Below are 21,154 nucleotides of genomic sequence, written 5' to 3'. Positions count from 1 at the left end.
ACCTCTCAAGTTCGTGCGTAAGTTATTTGCAGCATCCGTGTACGACATGACGAAAGCGCCGATAAAGTGACAGTGTCGATCATTCTCGCGTAGTATGTAGTACAAAGGTAACAAATGTTTCGATTTCTTCAGCTCTCGACTCAACAACGTCATCGACAGCCAAAAACAAAGCCGAAGCTTTGTTAATCGGTTGTCACCGAGTTCAAAAGCTTCTATATTTTTCTGATCGATATGCCGACAGAAGCCCCCTAAGAGCAGACGCCGTTAACGCTAGCAGTGTCAGAGCAGAAAAGAGAGACAGAGAGACAAAGAAAATGAGATCAGTGTGGTTAACCGGAACAGAAAATCTAGATACCTTAAACAGAGGGACAGGGGAGTGGGTGATGAAAGCGCTGCTAAAATTCTTAAGGGCGACAAATCTGCACAGACGGTTTCAGCCTTAATTACTGTTCATTCTGTGCCGCGTGATCCTGTGCTGTGATCACGTGCGGTGCTTGTGAGCGCACGTGATCGTGTGCCCTGTGCTCTCTGTCTCTTTCTCTCGCTCTTCGTCTTATATTATACCAGAAAGGTTCATGTTTCTGTCACAACCAAAAGGAGCTGCGTCAATGGTGGGCGATTCATTCGTATGAAATTCCTGCGTAGCTTTTTTGTGCATTAGGTTTTGAGCACTCATTGTAAATTGTAGTAAAAATGTCGCAGAAGAACTATTAACTCTTGTTCTCTGTGCCAAAGTCCCGCAAACGGTCATTTTATGCTCCTTAACAAAGTACTGTCTCATCGAGATCGTTCATTATGCTTAGCTAGAGTAGGACACCTCATGTTCTTCCAGCCCAAAGCAGCAGGTGCACAAACTGCACTGCGTGGAAGCGGGGGACTCGGAGAGCAGAGACGCCGAGAACAGCGATCACACACAAAGACCATTCGAACACTCGAGCAGCGATTTGCGTCAAATCTCACTCGACATTCGAAGTTTTAAAACGTGCAATAGACAGAACATTCACTCTGTTTCGTCACTTAGAGATTGACTTGAAAAAAAAAAAGAAAGAGAAGACAGGGCCCAGTTCCCACGCTTTATTCTTAAGAGCCGCGTTCCTATTGGAGGGAACGTTTGCAGATATTGATTTGCGCGCAATATTTGTGAAAAGTGTGATGGCTACCACCCGGACAAGCGCTATTGGTTCTACGTCTCTCAGCGGTACTGTAGCGCTTCTGGAACCACAAGCTCACACTCTTCATCGAAGCACCACAGATCAGCTTACAAAGGGCGTTGTGTTACGTATGCGGCCTGGGCCCAATGTGAGCTTGAGACTCATGCTCCGCGCTGTCTACTTTGTCTGCGACGGTGAATGTTGTTTATTTTGCCTTCCTGCGAACTCACCCCACGCCCAGTATCCCTCCTCTTCCGGCACTCCACGGGCATGTTACAGACAAGAAGCGGGGAGAGCATTTGTCTCGGTGCTATGAGGTGAAGCGACCCAGATTTTCCTGGAGCGAGATCGGAGTATTGGAGTTGAGGTAGTAGTTTCGCGATGGCGGACTTGATACGAGGTTCGCGTATTTCGACAATACCAAATGAAGGCTCGAGCATTTGCGTAGTTATCGTGGCCAACGGCCGGCCTGGCCGAGCAGACGGCATTTATATATTCGTTTGTATTGCTAAACATCCCAAAGCCACACTGATCCGGAACCACAGGGTTCCGGATCAGTGTTTACCGCTTGGTATTCCTTGACGTGCAATTAAATCTAAGCACACGAGTGTTCCTCCTTCCGCCCCTAATGAAATGAAGCCACCGAGGTTAGCCATGATGAAATTACGGCTGAGCAGAATATCGAGAGGCTCAGCTTTGTTGATCACTAAGAGGCAGACGCAAGTGTTTTAACAACCCTAGAAATGACAGGAAGTACGCACGCAGACATCACTTGAATATAGACTTGCTCGTGGAAGCACTTGAGGACTTCTTTTTTTTTTTTTTTGAATTTGACTATACTGGTCCATTCACTTTGCGACCTACCGCCTCCAGAGCAACTATACCATTCGAAACTAAGTGAGTCATATAGAATTAATCGCAACGAATTAATGATTACTTTTTTATGTGCGCCATGACGTTGCTCCTGGGCAACACTCAGGCACCACGCTCGAGAGGGTAAATTGGTTTCGACAGTGCCAAAGGGTAATTTAATCAGGATCTCCAAGAAAAGTTGCATAGGAGTACGAGTACACGCACCGTAATCTCGTAATTGCCATCTAACGATTCTGCGCTGATAAGCTAGCTTCGAGACGGTTGGTGCAAGGAGCTACGTGTACGTCCCAAGTCAAGTCACCGTAATGTCAGGAGAAATCCAAGTGTCATTCACTGCTCTCGCGCTGGTTCGACTGCCGTGCTGGCGACTATCTTAGATAGTTGCGGCAAATTTCACCTCAGTAATTATTTTATTAAACTTCGTTTCGGTGTAACCGGCCGCGCGCTCTCCTTACTACGGCTCACGAGTTACCGAACGAGACCACTTAGCCAGTGCTACCCTCTTCGCCTTAGCTCGACCACAACTGTGACGAGTGTGAATCTACGTGATCCTCGAATGAAAACTACCTTGCGCTGAGAAGAATAGTGTCAAGTGCCATTCACAAGTTGACTCAAGCGAACGGTAACAGATGCCACATATATGTTTTTTTTTTTCCCTTAACTTCGCTGCCCTCTTATGTTCTGGAAAAGCTAAAACGTAACACACAGACCTAATTCTCTTTTTTTTTTCGAGAGAGAGAGAGAAAGAGAGAGAGAAGACTGTCTCCTCAAGGCATATCAATGTACCAAATTACTTAATTCTAACGGTACACCATCTCACTGACGGTAGGTCTTGACCCGAGAATGAAACCAATGATCGCATATCGACAATGACATCCTACTAATGATGATTGCGCCTCGTGCGCAGGCTAACATGGGAGCGAAATACAGGCAATTTGCAAGACGTTTCGAACACGAACACAAAATTATATGGTTTCGTCGATGGATCTCACATGAAAGTCCATTTCGGTATCCCCTTTCAAAGTACAGAGTGCACCACATGTTGAAGCTCAAATCAAGCACACTGAGAAATCCACTTTTTATATTGCTTATTTTCATCTTGAAATTTCCCTGCCTGTGTTCACCACAATGAGCTATATTGAAATCACTGATGCATTTACTATTCATTTCATCCTCAACACTTATGTGAGGGCAAGTAAAACAAAGTTTGTGCATATTGGAAAGAAGCAGCTTCGCTGTGAAGCTGATCAATGCTTTCCCTCTCTATTTTCTTTTTACACCAACTGAGCCCCTCTAAATATAAAGAACTCCGTATCTCTTTTTGCTTGTTGTTGTGTGGTCAGCTTCCTGCTGCCATTTTCCCATATGGTTAGCGAATAAAATAAAAACAAAGAAGCGGCCAACTGGTCACGCCGAAGTTGCAGTTTTCTCGCGCTTGCACTGTTATTCGCGTGATTGCTCTTACTGGCTCTTGAATTGCTATATCTTACATGAATGTGCAATTCATATTGCCTGTACCGAATATCGAACACCGCAGTACACGTGTACAAACGCGAAGTGCAAGAACTTGTGTTGATGATTTGTCATGTCGTTGGCTGCATTGCAACCATGTATGGGGGGAAATTTAGGAAAAATTAAAATGATATGTAACGGCTCAGGCTCTTCCGTGTCTGTGTGTTCATTCTTGCTACGCTCCAAAATTAACTGGAGGGACAGCAACTCACTCATGCAGGAAAAACGGGTTGTCCCCGTATTTTGCTCCCCTTTTGATACTCGTATTTCTCGTACACCTTGATTGGAAAACACCCAATCAGGAGTGATCATACTTCTTAAGGAAGAAAGCTGGCGGGGGATACGTGCTACATACAAGTGTCTTTTCGAGCGTGAAAGAAGCCCGCGAATACACGCAATGTTCCTCGAGCGACCGGTCGCGCGGCAGTCTTGAGTGTATTCGCGAGCTTCTTTCACGCTCGGAAAGAAACTTTTATGTAGCAGGTATTGAGCAACAGAAAGCTGTAGCGGGAGGTTTTCATGGCGCTCTACAATTTTCTTATTGACACTTTCAATCTAATTATAATATTTGAGAAGTTAATTAATTACCTAAGACTAATTATCTAATTAGGCGGAAGCGGAATGAAAAAAATATTTGAGTATCTCCAAACGACGGCAAACAACAATACCTTGGTTCTGTCCAGCTAAGTGGCATTGGCATATTTTTAATCTCTGGTTAAAGTTAGCTGGGACCCTCTGTATATGCGGAGGCGAATCGCGCGCCTTTGAGACAGAAGCTATACCTACAGGAAAACTGAACTCGGGTTGGATTGATAGTAATGATTCTGCTTTGTTTAGAATCGTTCCATGAATATCTCTTGCTGCTTGCATGCTTTGAGCCCGTTAGTCTAAATGTAGATTCCGCACGCGCTGCCTCTCATTTTAGGAATCGTTCGAGGGTGTTGAAAACGAGAAACGTATGGAAAGAAAGGTAAGATTATTTGACGTTTTCGAGTTAAGCTCAAATATATTCGATCTAGAAGACTTGCAGAGAGTAACGTCCCTAAGATAAGTAAGTGCACTAACCATCTTGACGAAAGAAGGCGTAAGCAGCTGTTAATTATAATGGATTGGAAGAGACCCGAAAGCGCAACTGACGACGCCAGCGAAGCTCCCTCAAAGAGAGAGAGAGAGAGAGAGAGAGAGAGAGATGAAAACATAAATGTACAGGTCACAGACTAATGAAATATTTATTTCTGCGTCACAATTCAGGCTGCGTTAAAACTGAAACCAGCCCTCTGGCTCTTGCGCAGTCAAACTTCCAGGCGTACTTAGTGTCCGCAAATTTTCTTCGGCGCCGCTCAAAACTTCTAATCGTTAGCACGAAGTGCGCGGCGCGGAAACTTTATGGCCATTATTTGCGTTCGAAGGGCCCCGACGCACGCAACAAAACCGACACAGCCAGTTAAGTGTGGTCACGCACGACAAAGCGCTTCGCTTCCTTCGCGCTGCTCGGACGGTTGCGGAGATCGCGCCGCCATTAGCCAGCGACCCAAATTACTGGAGGACGCGTTGCGGCATCCCCGCCAGACCAGTTCACCAACGTAGCAGTGGCGGGAACGCTGTCCGAATCTCAATCGGTTGTCATGTCACCAAACGCCACTTGTTACACGGAGCGGCTATTCGACGCTTGAGCGCCACCCAAAAAGGATTGCCACACGGGCGTCGATACAGAGCCATTGCGACATGAATGCAATGCAGCAGAGCCCCTGATGCAACACGGCGGAACGTACAGTCGGTGCGAGACGCGGTATCGTAGAAATAATGGGGATAGATCAAAACGTGAGTCTCTGTGTTCCCTTCCCACCGGCTCCACATTCCCTCTTTTATGGGAAACAAAGGCACAGCTAACAGGTCGTGTCCGCTTGCGCCATAAGCTCGCCGCGGCGAATGCTTTCTAAGGTAACAAAGGGCAAGCATGCATTGAGAAAACACGTTGATGTATCGGCGGTACACATTGTTTCGTTACCATCAAGTCACGAAATATCAATAATGACTTTTCTTTCTTTTCGCCCTATTCGACGATACGGATATTAACGCGCGACCCCTTGCTTTCCGCCAGGACATCAGCAAAAAAGAAAGGTATTTTTTAATCTTCTTTTATCATGCAAATGCAAGAAGAGTGACAATGATGGGCGTACCCACCATCGCTTTAGCGCACAAGTTCCATGCGTGTCGCCGTTGCATGTGCTGTATTTCACCTAAAATACAAAGCTTGGTAATATAATGCAAAACTGTGCAAACATTTATTCTCCTTTGCAAACGAACCTGTTTCTCGGGCCACACTGAAAGAAATAATAAAATTGGTGGTCGTGAGTGTGTTCTGACACCGAAGCCCCGCCGACAGCGGCTAAACATAATCGACAGAACCCATTCTACCGACTGCAATGCCATTCAGCGAAGACGGAACTCGCTACACGACACGAAAACATTCAACCTAGGCACTTTGAGTCCATGGCGCATACTAGGTATGCATCACGACGCTGTCCACCGAAGCGGTGCGAAGCCCTCGGCTTCTGGTTGGTTTAGCGTACATTCGTTTGACTAGCTTTCATGGTCACCCGCCGTTGAGCGCCAGGGCGCTGGCTTGATTTCCGACCATTTCTGTCGCATTTCAATGGGAACGACATCCAAAAACGCTCGTGTGCAGTTTCTTTTTCTGAGGGGAGAGAGCGAAGGCACCCGTTATAAAACTGCAGGAGGTCGAAATTATTCTCCACCCTTCCACTGCAACGTTCCTCCTAACACACTGTGCAGCCTCGGCACATTAAATACCATAATTTTATAACTTACCTTCTCATAGTTCTGTCATTCGTACTCGGAACTTATGGCTCTTGAAATATCAGCAGTGCGGCAGTCGAATCAAGATTACAAGTCGTGCCTCATGCTTTTTTTTGTTTTTGTTTTTATGTTACTCTTTTAATTTGTTGTGCCCCCTTCGCCTAGGGAATTTCTCTCGCCTTTACCCGTCCTCCGCAGAGTCGAATGTGGGTAAATACGAGTACCCCGGCAATTAACCTCCATGCGTTTGAATAAAAAGCTCTCTCTTCTTCCTATTCTCCTTTCTTTTCTTTTTTTTCACTTAGTTTTAATTCAACCAATTTTATCAAAAGTGGAGCCGAGAAACGGGGTCGGCCAAAGAAACGGCAGCAAGACTGTGCTTCGGAAGTTCTGTTTATGGCAAGCGCCTGAGTTCGTAAATGACGGGGCGGAGTGGACGAAACTCATTAGACACAGCGACTTCGTGGAGAAATTAGAAGCAGCTGAGAAGATAAGCTTCACTGCTTCACTAATGAGAGCGCTGTGGCATTCTCCACGTGTTTGCGTAGGGAGGCAAGAGATTTGCGACACAGGTAAGTTTTCTCAAATGCGCTGTTTGCTCATGTGCTTGCTTATTTCTTTACTGTAACGTCGGCAGCGTCCATAGGACGTAAATTATGGTGGAGATGTCGCGTTAAGCAAAACGCGAAGTTGAGTGAGCTGTTTTACGCGCATCGAGAAAGAAAAACAGCGCTAGAGACAAGATGGAAGACGAAACGAAACGACCCAACACGGACACTGACTGCCAACTGGTTTGATTTATTTGCAGTGCCTCAATAACCAGGGCTGGTATTCCCAAAAAGACTTTACGCTACAATTTTTCGTAAAAGAAAAGTTCAGCCAGCCCTGATTCTGGGATTTGCGAAGGAGGCTGGTCAATGGCAAAGATCACTCACGATCGAAAAGCTTTGTGAATTCGGCCGCACATTCGCGAGGAGGGCAGAAAGCAATCGTGCAAGTAGACAGCAAACATAAAGAAATGCGCGAGGGGAAAGCACGGGACGGTGAAGGAAAGAAAAAAGAGGAAATTGCGTTTCCCTCAAGTACAGAAGTTACTTTCGTGTTGCGTATAGTGGCATTTCGTTGTCAAGCACGATAAACGAGATCAAAGAACCATAACTTGCAACAATTGCGCGCACATCAAAAGTTAAGTGATACAACAACGTATGAAAAAAAATGTTGGAACTGTCAGATGCGTTATAGCACGCAAATAGCGAGAAAAATAAAACAGCGTGGCTTAGCATTACTGAACACGGCGCCAACAGTGCGGTCGTTCCCTCGCCCAGCCCACGACCGCCCTTGACACTCCTGGCTAAGTTGCAGTAGCTGACTTGATGTAGTTGCAGCTAAATTGCAGTATAGTTGACTAATTGCAGTAGTTGTAGCTGGAGAGATCCAGTGCGGTTCTAGTATGGCAGCTATACCGCGTGTCTCAGCTAACTTTAGCGAAGCTGTTCAACTGAAAAAAAAATTCTGTGGCAATTTAGCGGCAAATGCGAGAGAAATGCATGAGCATTACGTCGCACCTCCTTGAGGTCCCGGATCCATAATTTAAACCGCGTTCACCACATTGCAAATTGTTGTTCAGGAGCTCACTCGACAAACGTCCTGCCTCTTCGAGGAGCGAAGTGCAACTCACCGTGGTCCGGAGCAGACCACCGTCGGTCGCACTATGTATGTATGTATGTATGTATGTATGTATGTATGTATGTATGTATGTATGTATGTATGTATGTATGTATGTATGTATGTATGTATGTATGTATGTATGTATGTATGTATGTATGTATGTATGTATGTATGTATGTATGTATGTATGTATGTATGTATGTATGTATGTATGTATGTATGTGAAGAGAGAGAGCAACCTTCGCATTTGAAATACGGGCTCCTGCGTCACAAAAATCTCCCAAAAGTTTTTGACACTCGAACTGGAAAGGACACCGCCATTACCGCTCGCCGGAAGTGACGCATGACCGAGAGCGTTCGACTTCTCGGCACGGCCTCCGGGATTGGGCACCGCCCACGACTGCCCGCAATGCGCTGGACAATCTCGAAGACGACGCGCTGGAATTTACGCCGCATCCGCCAACCACCAGATGCACGCGCCTGCTGCTGATTAGGCGCGATTTAAAGGCTGCTGATAATAATATTTCTCAACTGCCAGCCCCGCAGCTTTGCCAAAATTGCGTCGATAGTATTATACTGCTTACTTATAAGCAATTTAGCTGCGTTCCGCTTACTTTGGCTCGCGGTTTCAAGGCAATAAATGAAACCCCTCACAACCGTCATCTCTAGCAACGGAAGAATGCTCTCCGAAGAGATTCAAAAGTCATGCTGTGCCCTTCCGGGGCGAAGCCGAGGCCACGCTCAGAGATGTACCCGGTCGCGAAATCAAAGAGCGCCCTCACTCCAAACAAGCAGACGGCACAGATCACACGCGCGGTCGTCCTCGGCGGCAGACTCGCCAAAGGGCGGCAGTATCACTTATGCATCCCGCACTTGCGGCCACACGGCCGCCTCACAACGAGGCCGGCCGCACATTTCGAGAGGGAGCACTTTCCCCCGATCGCCGCATTATGCGGCAGCCACGCGAACCCGTGTACCGAAGCCGCGGGATTTACAGCACCGCTTATATGCCGCACGGCCGCACCGCAGAGAGAGTCCGTTTATACAAAGGGCGCGTCATATTCACTTCCCAGCTCACCCTCTATGTACGAAGAAGACGCGCGATGCGTTGCCGCTGTAAGTGCGCAGAGACGCGATACAATTTATCTGAGTTCAGTGATTCCGTCGTATTGCCGAGAGCGACCTGCCAGCTGCCCTCTTGGCCACCGTTTCGGGGATGCGTAGAGGGACGCAAATCGCAGTTTATGTAACGGCAGTGTTCACGCTTATGGCCGCAGGAAGAAGAGCAACAGAGAAACGAAAAGAGAGAAAGGCTGCCGAAAAGTCTATACGCCAACGTCGCCGACTATGCGGTCGGTTGTTTTGCCGTCTCATAGGTGCGAGAAAGCAGACCCGGCAGAGGTCTTTCAAGTTTAAACAGCGGCAAAATGACGAAGCCAAACATACACACAGGACCAGCGCTAGTTAATTCTAGGTATATCTTTCTCCTCGTCTGTCTAAGCTTGCACTGTGTCACACCAACTTGCCCGAAAACCAGAAGTACTCTTCAGCAGAGATCGTCAAGCAGTCAAAACGTACTCCACAATGATATTCTAGCTACGAGAAATGGAGTAATCTTTTTTTAGTAAAGCAATATACGAACAAGAAATCACTTTTGTAAAACAGCACAACTTCGCACGCTATGCCAGCGCGCGTCGTAAGCACTAAAAATGGCACCTGGAGGCTGCCTCAGTTGATACAAATGTTGTTTTTTTTTATTAACTAAGTGGAATTTATACCACTTGGTACAGCCCCGGATAAAATAACTTCCTGAAAGAAAAAATTAGGATGTCGAACGGAAAAAAGTACCGGTTCGTTTCGGATTCGGACTCAAGCGCACGCACGCATTCGGTGGGCCTGAGCATATCAAAGTTCACATAGGCCAGTCGCCTATGCGAACGCCATCAAGTCGCCCTCAAGAAAAACAAAAACGCATTCAATGCTTTGCGGGCCGACGAGCGATGGGGACAGTCTTCAAGTAGCATCACCCGCCGCGGTTGCTCAGTGGCTATGGTGTTGGGCTGCTGAGCACGAGGTCGCGGGATCAAATCCCGGCCGCGGCGGCCGCATTTCGATGCGAAAAGTCCTCCACTACGGCGTGCCTCATAATCAGAAAGTGGTTTTGGCACGTTAAACCCTATAATTTAATTTTAATTTTTTCAAGTAGCATCTGCACAGACAACAGCCGATCGTCCAGTCATCGAAGGGCGATGGGTAATGTTTGTCATTCCGACTGAAATCGATGACAGCGGCACAACAGATGTTCAATAGAACAACGACAAAGACTCGAACACGCACAACAGGATGAGCGCTGTTCCAGATCCCGCCCTGTGGTGTGTGTGTGTGCGTGTTTGTCTCGTTTTCCTCGTTTAATTGCGTTTTTTTTTCAGCTTGCTTTTAAGTTTCTCGTAAATTGGGACCGTTAGTCATTGAAGTGTTACGCTCACTATTAACATTGGCTGGTTGGCTATTTGCTCTAACGTACGAGGCCCTTTTGTATATTGAAGACACGATGCGCGCACGTTAGGCAATACATACAGTTTACGTGTTGCCGCATGGCCGCCAACCATGCCACTCAGTTTGCCCACGCTTGCATCGGGCTGTTGTGCCTGTTCTGTTGTGCCGTTCACAGGCTCTGCGCTGCACTCGCACTATAGCTTTGCAAATAGCGTGAAGTTCCGCGGACTCAGATAGAACGGCTGTGTACTGTCTCGCTTCGCAGCCGTCATGCGTTTAGTTTTCTTCCAAACACGCAATCGACGAGAGCCGACGAGCGAGGGGAAAGGTTGACCTTCAGATGGTGCCAACTTTTATGCGAAGCATATTACTAGAGCTCAACCCAGCTCCTCAGGCGCGGCGGTGTCGCCTTCAATGACCTTTAGTGACCCCATGCCATACCACGTGACACCGTGACGTCACGACAGAGGAGAAACGGGGCTCCAACTCGCGCCGTCGCTCGCGGCGTCGCCTTCAAGGCTGACCACGTGACACCATGACGTCACGACAGAGGAGAAACGGGGCTCCAAACTCGCGCCGTCGCTCGCGGCGTCGCGGCGGTATATAAGCAGCTGCGCTTGTTTCTAGGCGGCTTTGGCTCAACTCTTGCAAGATGGGCTGGGTGGGAATCGAACCAGGGTCTCCGGAGTGTGAGACGGAGACGCTACCACTGAGCCACGAGTACGATGCTTCAAAGCGGTACAAAAGCGCCTCTAGTAAATGCGGTGTTGCCTTAGAAACGAGCTGTTTCTAAGGCTCAGGCGTGCGTCGCTTGCTCAGGCCATTGCTCAGGCGCACATTTCGTTGCCGCGCCGAACGCTGCGTTGCTCGACGCTCACCGCGTCCAATGCGGGGCGCGTAGTCGCTGCGCCGTAGCCCATTGTCTTACACCCCTTGGCGGGTCGACGGGAACGCTGTCGCGTTCCACTCTTGAAGGCGAAGCAGAGTAACGCATGAGTTGTTTCTTCGTCTAGCCGAACCAAATATAGCCAAGCAACAGCAGTTCGCCAGGCTAAACAGTGGTTCAACAACTAAAATAAAGGCTAGTATGCTTCGCATCCTGGGCTTAACCTTAGCTAAGCCACAGCCATTTTTTTTTTCGTTAGACACCGTTGCCCCCCCTTACTCGATGTCCTTCAATGAGCATGCATGGTATTGTGAATTAATTAATTCATTAGCTACTAACTTCAGCAAAACTGTAGCAAGAAGTTAGGAACAATATCACCACCACTATGTAGGTGACGAAATGAGATAATGTACAGAGATAATGACAACATACAGAGATAATGAAACAAGTGCCCGTGTTTTGCCCTAACTGTGGTGCAGTGGCCAAGAGTTGCTCTAGCTTCCAACGTCTCTTCTCTCGGCTTCATTCTCGATACCTCCACAGTGGCCTATCGCGTCGGCCTCCGTTCGCGTTCAGGTAAACGAAAAGGAGAAAAAACAAAAAGGGGCATTTAGTGGGCGGGGGGGCAAAGAGCTCACGCAAAGAAAAGAAAGAAACGAACGGAGCGGCCGCGGCGCGCTTCCATCCGGAGCTAATTAGCGGCTTATCGGCGGCAGTTATTGATGGCGCCGCGCTCGCGCGCGATATGAACAAGGGGGTCGGGCCAGGCCCCCGACACCGGTCTCGGACACGGCGCCCCGAGCCCCGATCCGCTTATCGTTCCCCGAGCAGCGTCCCGACCACACAAGCCATAGCGACGACGACGACGACGACAAGAAGCAAAGAACACGGTCCCGCGTGACGAACACGGTCGCGCCGCCACGCTCTCCCAACTCTCCCGCGCTGTTCTCGTTCATCCGCGAACACGCGAGAGAGAGACGCCGCCGCTTTTCTATACACTCGAGACGGGGAATTAATATTTGCTCCCGGACAGTGTCAACACACGGCTCGGACTCCGTTGAATGAGAAAGGCATCGACGGATTGCGAATAACCCCTCCCGCCTGCAGGCAAGAGCCGCGGGTGCGCAGCCATGCGAGCCGGGACCCTTTCCGATGATGCCACCGCAGCAGCAGCAGCAGCGGCAGCCGCCGGCGCCTCGAGAGAGTTGCGCTGGCGCGCGCTCTTCGCCCGCGCTTCGCCGTCGTCTCCGTCGAGACGCGTCCCGCGCCGACGGCACTCGAAACCAATCGAAAAGCTCGACGACAAGCTCGCCGCTGGTTTTAGCACGCACTGGCTCCGGTCAGGGAGTGAGAGAGCAAGTCGCAGAGAGAGAGAGAGAGAGAGAGAGGAGACACTCGCAGGAGATAGAAAGAGTGCTCGCGCGCGCGCTCTCATGCAAATGTTATCCCGCGAGATTGGAAAGTGCACGGTGGCACAAGGTATATATATAAGAGGCGGCCTGCCGAGCCGGGCGCAGCCGACGGATTTCGTGTGAAAAACGAAACAATAAAGAAAAGAAGCCCGAAATAGGCGCAATGCTTGCTCAAGTGCCCCGCCGCCACCGCCGCGAGAAACGTTGACGAGAGACGACGCTGTTCCGCGCGGGCTCCAAAAAAAGAAAAGAAAGAAAGAGGGAAAGGAAAAAGGCACTGCGTAAACGGCGGAGTGCCACGAAAGCGCGCGACACTCTACATTTCGTGCGGAAAGTGATATTCGCAAGCTTCTCGTCGAGTCGCCGAGCCGTCCGAGTGGCTTGCACTTTTCCTTCTTCGACCCTCCTTATCTCGATTCTATAGCGCGCCCCTTCCCACGCAAAGGTGCTTTTATGTTTGGACAATGGAGACAAAGCGTAACACGTATCATATGCCTACCGATGTTTGCCTTTCCGTTTTGACCGCGTGAAATCAGAATCTGAAGCCAGTCACAGCGTCTTGGTGTGCACTTTCCACGCACTGAAATTTAGTGTGTGGGAGGAGCGATTTTTCTTCAACCAATGAGGGAAGGGCCGTACCACGGCTTTCGAAAGAATTACTTTTGTGAGCTTTAGAAAGTTAGGCGCTTCTGAAAAGCAACTGGAGAGCTGCTTTTTGAAATGAAGAGGCGCGCGACAGTATATCCTCTCAATCACGGTATGTTAATACCGAAGTGACACCGCCTTCACTCCACTGCACATTCGCTGGCCGTTTCTTTATGTCGATTAGCGAAAATTGGCGCAGTCGACGTTGCGCTTCAGAACATAATGTCGCGCGAAAACAAACACTGAAATGCGACTCCGCTAAAAAACTATAACGTGGTGTAGCTGGTAGGTTGCATAACTATGCAAACAATTATCCAGATTGCACAAAGGCAATTTATTACCTGTCATTGTGTTATCACGTACTGTTTGGAGCAAAGAGGCGTGTTTACTTTGCCCATGCGACAACGTCGACCACCCGGGGGCTCATGAAGAATGCAGACGAAGAAACAAAAAACAGCCAGATAATGTTACTATTTGTGAATGTACTCAGTCACGAGGGGCGCGGTGATTCTGTGGCAGTCTGATCCACCTCGCGCTTTACGTGCTTTACGGGGTATAAGATTTCACACAGAGGCCGTCAAGTACACGCGCAGAGGCGTCGCGTATATGATAAAGCTATTGCTAAATGAAGAGTAAGAGAGGAGGAAAGAAAGGAGGAGAGGCATCGCTAAACGGAAAGCCTTGTGGTTGCTTTGATAGTTAACGAGTGAATGAAACAGCATCTCATAATGGTTGCTCGCATGAACATTTCGTCTATATATGCAGGTATATGCACATTGAAGCGTCGCAAATGTTCTCCTCTGAAGCCACACCGCTGCCCTTTCAACCAACGTTACACTCATCCACTTCGTCCTCTGCACTTCCACTTGATTCATCTCCTATCCCCAACAACAGCGACAACAGCAACAACGTCACAGTCGTTGTCGTCTGCATCATTATCATCACTTGGCGATTAGGCTGGCCGAATTATAATTCGTGCTAGCGCGTTGCGGCAGAAGTTTAATTTCATTTGGAAGAGATAGGCCGGAACATAGCGACGTACACTTTCCCGGTCTGTCAAAGATCTGTGCTTTGAGATCAATTCCATTACAGAGCAATTTTGTTCCAGATAAATCGACAAAATTTTATATAAAGAAAGTGAAATAACAGGAGGAAAAAGCCTAGTTAATGCATTTAACGACTATTTCGTTAACCATGATTCCGAGCTTACGTCTAAGCAGTCGTATAGCTTTATTTTGTCCTATAACGAAAATACAGTATTTTTCCAGCCAAAGAATGCCCCTCAGGTGAGTTCGGTATTTTTTGACATGAGAACTTCCAGTAGTTGTACAATTGCGACCTGCGAAATAGGTCGTTCATTTTAGTACACCCATTTTATTTCATAAGCATATCCTGTGCATTCCTGCAGCTGTTTTTTTCTTTTTTCATAAGAAAATGAAAGTCGGGAGGTTACTGTGATATACGAAAAAAAAAAGAAGACGGCTAAGCATTAAAAGAAATATCATCCCTTATTAGTGTTCCCACTATTTTCAGTATGACTGGCAAAAATTATGTTAAACCAGCTAAAGTCAGGGTAGAGGTCGAAAGATGGAAACACACAGTGTGATAAAAGTTGGAGGAACAGAGGTAAGGCGCCTGGCCTAGGTGAACATAACTATGTCCCATAGATGGGCCCATAGATGGATATATAAGTGTCCAAGTGTCAAAGTGTTCCTGGCGTGTTCGTTTTAACGGGTTACAGAGTGACGTCAAGCGGTGTTGCTCTTGGTGGCGACTGTCTGCAAAAGAGGAAAGAAAGACTGAAACCAAAATTAGTGCTGTCATTTCGCGCTTCTATAGGCGTAGTTGCGGGTAGGACCGAGTTTTTCGATACCGCGTCCCAAGCCTGGCCGTCGCTCTTGGCCAGCACTGACGACACGCGGGCACTCATAGCATTGCGTGAAAAATAAGTCAGTATCGGGGTTCAATCCTTTCTGGTGAATGACGTCGAACCAATACCTTGAAGCAGCGGGGCCCACTGCGCTAGTTTGTCGGTGATTTTGCTTTTTGTGTGTGTGTGTGTGTGCTTGGAGCTTAACCATTTCAAAGCAGCCTTGTCTGAGACAGGGGGTACTTCAGACGCAAAACCCCAACTTCGGTGCCACCTAGATTACTGGAAGGCCACTAGAGTTCGAAAAAGCAAAAAAAAAAAAAAATTATGCCGATCACGTGCATGTGTAGGAATCTATGTGAAGCGGTTAATGAAATGCTATAAATTTGCTCCATTCGTTCCTGAGTGGTTGGCGTAAAGGAAACTAACACTCGCATAAGCTCTCGCGCGCCCGTGCTACCCGATGTGATAAATCTCATATTGGCTTGGATTTCACATTTTCCTCCTATTTATTCCGAATGTACCAGCCGCTTCTCGGCCAGTCCCCGTTGTGGGGATGTGCTCATGGCATGGAAACCATAATCATCGTAAACACGTGGCATCATCTGAAAGAGCTGGGTGGGGTTAGCGCGACTGAAGGATTCGTGCGTTTGGGGCCCGATGAAAAAACAAACGCATGCATTGGGCAGTCTAAATATAATGTAAATAATGTTCGCACGACGTTACTCATATTTCCGTGCAATGACCAATAAAATGCGTTTGGGGCCCAATATACAAAACAAAAACACTGAAATTGGGCCCCAAAAGCATTTTATTCTTCATTGCACGGATATATACGTGGCTGTGACTGTTTCGGCCACTTTGTAAATACCTTACGCAAGTACGTTTTATATTCGTAATAAATACCGTGAAATAAAATAAAGCGTTTAGGACCCAATGGTTAGAGCATCGGGCTGCTGTGCTGGCATGCGGAGGTTCGAATCCCGCCACCGAACGCGCTTATAATTTTTTTTTTTTTTTATGAGTGAGATAGAGTCTACTCGACAGGAATCCGACCAACGACCTACAGGCGGAAAGACAGAATGACCAAGCCAGGCGAAAGCAAGGGATGGTAGGCGAAGAAGGCTTCGCTTTAATTCCATTGTTCAGTGATCTTCAGGCTGCGACTTCAGTTTCCTGTCAGCGCTTGTGTCGTCTTCACGTTTTTCATTGTTTCTTGCGATGTTTTCAGTGTGGGACCTAAGCACATAGCCGAAGCCAGCACCTTACTATAGTAAAGTAACGAAAGATTCTAACGGTTTCGCAACCAGCTAGTTGTCATCCCGCTCCTGACACCCAAACACAGCTCCACTAAATCTTCCTCGGGAACGGTATCACTGATTATGATGATGACCGCAAAAGCAATGGCACGAGCCCACAAAAAGCGATCGGCCAAAAATCAGGACAGCTAAATAAATGGACCCAAAAGTAAAGAAAGTGCGGTCGAGCCGTCAAAGGAGGAAGGATCAAACAAGATTCGAATTTGAATCTAGCCAATGTATCGCAAAGCCACGCCGCCTTGTTTTTGACTATGAAAATGCACGGCACAAGCCTAATAAGATGTTGGTTGGGGCAGTCCACAACTGCAGAAAGTACAACCATCTGCTGGCGCGTTTGAAGAAGAACTGCTACAAAGGTGCAAATGTTCACACTTTGACATGACAGTCCTGCTGCCGCCTTAAATAGTGCCAAATGCTGCCCACATTTCGAGGTTTGGTCATCTTTCGTTGGATAAAAAGAGCAACAACCATCCGAGCAAAATTTGCTGCAGCAATTTTAGGCAACTGCCTCTTGAACACAGGCCGCGGAGACTTCTCCGTCACTAGGATGAAAGAGACGACCGGCAGACACCACGCCAGTGAGCTCGCGAGGCGGCAGCAACAGTCTCGGCAGTGGTTCGAGGCTCTGCTTTCTTCCCACGCCGCCTGCACCGCGTTGTTTATCCTCGCCGAGTGAGAGTGGCTCGCCGAGATCCGCGAGCGGATGTCTCCAGAGGCGTGTACACTGATCAGTGCGCGCGCGCGTGTGTGTGCTCGGCGTATTGCACCAGAGGGCTGCACGGTGTCGTCGACTCGAGAGAGTCTTGTATACACGGTTCGCAAAGGAGGAAATCCTCTCCCAGTGTTTGTTCAGCAGCGAGGTGCATTACCACTGCGGATCTCCAAAAGACAGTGAGCAAGGCAAACGAACAGGAAAGCGCGCATGCCAGAGCAACGTGCAACACTTCAAGGCTACTCTATCGCGTTTGTGTTCAACAAAAGCACAGCGCCTCTAGGCGAGGCTTCACGCTCGCGGCGTGGCCGCGGTAGCCGACACGCATATTCACCTGGAGACGCTGCTTGCTACATAAGCGCTCTTTCTAATACGAGAACTAGCAGCGTTCCGCTTCAATAAGGTGTTCTCACGCAACGATCGTGCAGCCCGTCTTAAATGTATTATTTAGGACTAGCAACATTGCCCCTGAATGAGATACTCCAATGCAACTGTCGCTGAGGCGGTTTTAAACGTAAATCTGGGCGCTATGACGTAAAACTATTCCAAATTTTTCTATTCCATTTCTGCAATCAGCCCTCCGCGATTGGTCAAAAACTTTTTTGGACCATCCCCGCTCCACCTGTTTATCACGCGACGTCACGAAAACCGCGATAGCTCCCCATTTTTTATGACGTGTACACGCTGATTATGCATGATTTGACCGAACAAAATAAATATAGTTATTTCTGATTCGACGCCTTTTCGCCATTAACCCTCGGCTATTCCTAAAAGGTTTTCGCGCTGCACCCACTTCACCTGCCTGCTACGCAACGTCACAAAAGCGCAAAAACTCACTGCGTCAAAGTGACATGTACGCGTTAAAGATGCATTAATATGCCGAACAAAACTGAATTTTCTTCTGAATAGCCGCAAGTTGCCCCGTTCCGAAAGGAATAAAAGATGGCTGCCACCGATCGCTCAGGCACTGGCTACTCGCACCTGCCGGAGAGCATGGGTTTATTTGTGTGCAATAAATCTTTTTTCGAGGTCGTTTAACGTTTTCGAGCACTTTCGGCACGTTTACGACCTCGCTCTGCCAACTCTTCTTTGCTGAGGATGCGTGTTAGCGGCATTCCTAACCTTCCGTTGCATGCCGCCGCGATTTTCGACCAGCCACATCAAGCTAAGTAAGGGAAAGCGGGCCAATCGCAGATAGATAGATAGATAGATAGATAGATAGATAGATAGATAGATAGATAGATAGATAGATAGATAGATAGATAGATAGATAGATAGATAGATAGATAGATAGATAGATAGATAGATAGATAGATAGATAGATAGATAGATAGATAGATAGACAGACAGACAGACAGACAGACAGACAGACAGACAGACAGACAGACAGACAGACAGACAGACAGACAGACAGGCACCACGCTCTTCATCCGGTTATCGATTTTCACTGCAGTGGCTCGGCCCCATCGAATCCCTCTCCACTTGAGCGTGCTCTTCGCCTCTTGTCAGCCAATTATATAAGACAAGCCGCTCAGTGTAGGCAATGTTATTCGTTTTTCAAACAAACAAAAGTGACCTCCTATGAACGAGGAGAGGGTTTGATTGGTCTCTTCAGACAACCCTGCGGATGACCGCCCGGTGCTTGCGTCGGCGGTTACGCAAGTTTGACGTCAGGAGATTGGAATAAAAACGTATTGGAATAGTTTTACGTTATAGGGCCCTCTGTCTATAGTGCGCACTCTTTCAGCACCGTGTGGTGGTCCGTAGGTGCAACATAAGCATCGCCCTCGCGACGGCAGCGTTTCGCAATCCAAGAGCGCTATTCCGCTCCTTCCCCGCTTTACGTGCCTCTTTCGTCATTTCGTTTGAAAAATATTTCGCAAGAATCCATCTCACGATGACTGTCAACGGTACATATTGGCTGTATTAAATCAATACAGCCAGACAACATATTGCCACCATCGAAACCAGTTATGTATGAGGAATGTACTTCAACGGCACTCCTCTTTCGCGCTTTCCTAAGAACACTCGGCGCCGCCTAACGCCACCGCCACGAAGCTTGGGATGGCATTCGAAATGCATGGCGCACCGGTAGACTGCGAACGCAGATAGATAGATAGATAGATAGATAGATAGATAGATAGATAGATAGATAGATAGATAGATAGATAGATAGATAGATAGATAGATAGATAGATAGATAGACAGACAGACAGACAGACAGACAGACAGACAGACAGACAGACAGACAGACAGATAGATAGATAGATAGATAGATAGATAGATAGATAGATAGATAGATAGATAGATAGATAGATAGATAGATAGATAGATAGATAGATAGATAGATAGATAGATAGATAGATAGATAGATAGATAGATAGATAGATAGAGAGACAGACAGACAGACAGATCGATAGATAGATAGATAGATAGATAGATAGATAGATAGATAGATAGATAGATAGATAGATAGATAGATAGATAGATAGATAGATAGATAGATAGATAGATAGATAGATAGATAGATAGATAGATAGACAGACAGACAGACAGACAGACAGACAGATCGATAGATCGATAGATAGATAGATAGATAGATAGATAGATAGATAGATAGATAGATAGATAGATAGATAGATAGATAGATAGATAGATAGATAGATAGATAGATAGACAGACAGACAGACAGACAGACAGACAGACAGACAGACAGACAGACAGACAGACAGACAGACAGACAGACAGATAGATAGATAGATAGATAGATAGATAGATAGATAGATAGATAGATAGATAGATAGATAGATAGATAGATAGATAGATAGATAGATAGATAGATAGATAGATAGATAGATAGACAGACAGACAGACAGACAGATCAATAGATAGATAGATAGATAGATAGATAGATAGATAGATAGATAGATAGATAGATAGATAGATAGATAGATAGATAGATAGATAGATAGATAGATAGATAGATAGACAGACAGACAGACAGACAGACAGACAGACAGACAGACAGACAGACAGACAGACAGATAGATAGATAGATAGATAGATAGATAGATAGATAGATAGATAGATAGATAGATAGATAGATAGATAGATAGATAGATAGATAGATAGATAGATAGATAGATAGATAGATAGATAGATAGATAGATAGATAGATAGATAGATAGATAGATAGATAGATAGATAGATGACCGGTCCGGCACCTAACGTCAGTGTCACGGAGTGGTTCCTTAAGCACACGTCCCAGCCTGTTACGTCTCTTCGTTTTCATTTCTTTCCTATTAATCTATCATACAGCATCGACTTCGCACTCAGCAAATACGGATACGGATACGAAGAACTTGATTAAAAACATCCTGAGAAGCGCAGCCCCTTAGGGCGACAGCGCGGGCCGCTTCCACGCGGGGACTCTCAGTCCCAACCTAACCGCCGCATTACAAGCTCTCTGGACAGCCCAAAGCTGACGATGGTATTCCTATCTCTTGATCTCTGGATTTCAAGTGCCTTCAATTGCAGATTACGCAAACTGGACCCCAGGCTACAGCTACAACTACCATCTAGCCTTTTTCGCGGCGAAACAACCTTGCTGTGCCGCTTGTGGCTGGGAGTGGCGTTCACGAACACATACTCCTACCGTATGGGAATGGCCGAGAGCCCGATGTGCGACTCCTGTGGGTGCGAGGAAACCATCGAGCACCTATTGTGTACCTGCCCTCGCTACGATGTCCAACGCTTCTCTCTGCGGGCAACTTTACACCGACTGGACTCG

At 47.2% G+C, this 21,154-nt stretch overlaps 1 protein-coding gene across 2 annotated transcripts in view; it reads left to right on the top strand.

Moving 5' to 3' along the window:
* The window catches only part of LOC126536939 (carbonic anhydrase-related protein 10-like), a 122,328-nt gene extending 118,643 nt beyond the window's left edge, over window positions 1-3,685 (top strand). For both annotated transcript variants that reach the window (XM_050184010.3, XM_050184009.3), the window contains one exon: window positions 1-3,685. This exon is cut by the window's left edge and continues 924 nt beyond it. The gene's annotated coding sequence lies outside the window, so the exon portion shown is untranslated.
* Window positions 3,686-21,154: the final 17,469 nt, after the last annotated feature.

Source organism: Dermacentor andersoni, chromosome 4 (assembly GCF_023375885.2).
Source record: "Dermacentor andersoni chromosome 4, qqDerAnde1_hic_scaffold, whole genome shotgun sequence".
NCBI lineage: Eukaryota > Metazoa > Arthropoda > Arachnida > Ixodida > Ixodidae > Dermacentor > Dermacentor andersoni.
Note: the sequence above shows the minus strand (reverse complement) of the source record. Positions and strands in the feature narration are given on the sequence as shown.